Source organism: Argiope bruennichi, chromosome 3 (assembly GCF_947563725.1).
Source record: "Argiope bruennichi chromosome 3, qqArgBrue1.1, whole genome shotgun sequence".
Lineage (NCBI taxonomy): Eukaryota > Metazoa > Arthropoda > Arachnida > Araneae > Araneidae > Argiope > Argiope bruennichi.
Genome location: NC_079153.1, coordinates 21596657 through 21598698, shown reverse-complemented (window position 1 = coordinate 21598698; position 2042 = coordinate 21596657).

Here is a 2042-nt window from a genome sequence, read left to right as displayed (position 1 = left end):
CTAGATTCATCGCAGTTGTGGTTATTCTCTGCTGGTACCTTTCTTCTCATTGCGAAATTTTCTTCTGCAAATAGTCACTGATTTCTGGATTATTTATTCAGTGTTTGATAAAACAGATGGTATCAGTGAATGATTAGCTGATGCGTTCGTACTAAGATGCCAGTTCAGTAAAAGTAAAAAAATAAAATAAATAAATAAATTGTTCTACGGTTTGAAAAGTTACTTAGAGAACTTTTTAGTTCAAAATTTGAAACAGATATACGCTTTAGATTTTAATACAGTAAACTAAGATTTACCCATCTAGCTCAGTGCATTTTGAAATTATCCTATTCGCCTGTATTTGGATAGTCGGATTATTGCGAATGTCGTTAAAAATTTTGTAGAAATTTACAAATTTTACTTAAAAATTGCAAACCAAATTTCACCCATCTATCTCAAAAACATTTCTGAGTTATCGTGTTCACAGACACACATAATTCCAAAAGTGTGTTTTTCGAACTCAAGGAAGTCTGAAACGTAAAGATTCGTCAAACTTTCGAGTTCAGATTTTTTGAGGTTACAATGCAAAGTATACAAAATATACTCTGCAAAGTATGCAAAGAGAAATATTTGTATATTTCATATGCCAGAAAATAAATATATGAAAAAACTTCTGGACATTCATTAAAAAAAAAAAAAAAATTGGAAAACCTTCTTTGTAAAAAAAACCCCAATGAATTCTTTTTTAAGCAAAATTCTTTTCATTCTGCAAAATGAGGATACAGATATACAAATGAAAAGTTCAAAATAAGAGAATCAATCTAAACTATAAAACGAGGAGTGTGAGAGCATATCTCAACCGGGTTCGAAAAATGGGTTCTATATAACAAGAGATCATGGAACAAAAAAGATAAACAGCTCAAAGCATTTCGAAAGCCAATATCCATTAAAAAAAAAAGGTGATGCTGTCTGTTTGGTGGGATTTTAAAGGAATCGTTGTTGTTGTTGTTGTTGTTTTGTTTTTGTTTTTTGAGCTTTTACCGGATAACACAGCAATTAATTCGGAAGTCTACTGTCATCAGCTGGACAAACTGAATGATGCACTTCAACAGAAAAGGCCAGAATTAATCAACAGAAAAGGTGCAGTGTTCCACCAAGATAATGCGAGACCTCATACAAGTTTGGTCACTCGCCAAAGCTCTTACAGCTTGAATGGGATACACTGCCACACTCAACATATTCTCCAGATCTGGTGCCTTCGGATTATTATTTGTTCCGGTCACTGCAAAATTTTTTGGACGATAAAACCTTTACTTCAAATGAAGAGGTCAAAAATCATCTGTATCCTTTTTTTGCCAGCAAAGACCAAAACTTTTATGAGCGTGGAATCATGTTACTACCAGAAAGATGGCAAAAGGTGTTGAACCAGAATGGCTAATATATAATTTAATAAAATATTTATTCACTATACGAAAATTGTCTTTCATTTCCCCCCGCCTGAAAAAAAAATGCAATTACCTTCAGAACAACCCAATAATATTCATTCTAAGCCAGGAATTCCCTAACCTTTAAAGATTGCGTCTCATGTTTTAGAGATCAAATTTACAATGATTCACTTCATCCTCAGCACAATGAACTTTCACTTTCTCGTACACGAAGTATAAAGTATTGTAATTTGTCAAAAAAATTCGGAATCGATATTTCGACGAATCTCCACGTTTTCGACCTCCCTTAGATCGAAAAACGCATTTTTGGGAAATGTCCATCTGCCTGTCTCTGACAAGGATAACTCAAAAGTTCTTCGAGCTAGATAGATGAAATTTGATATACGGTATTTAACCAGATTTGTAGATTTCTGTCAAATGTTGAGCAAAATCCGTTCGGAGGAAGTCTGTCTATCCGGCTGTCTGAATATATGATAGCACGGCAACTACAGCTACAATGCAAGATTGATAGAATTCAGTGCACACATTTAGCATCTATAGTTTAGACACCTATCAAATTTTGAGCGAAATCGAACAAGGAGTTTTTGTACTTTCAGAAATATGTAATTCTATAATTCA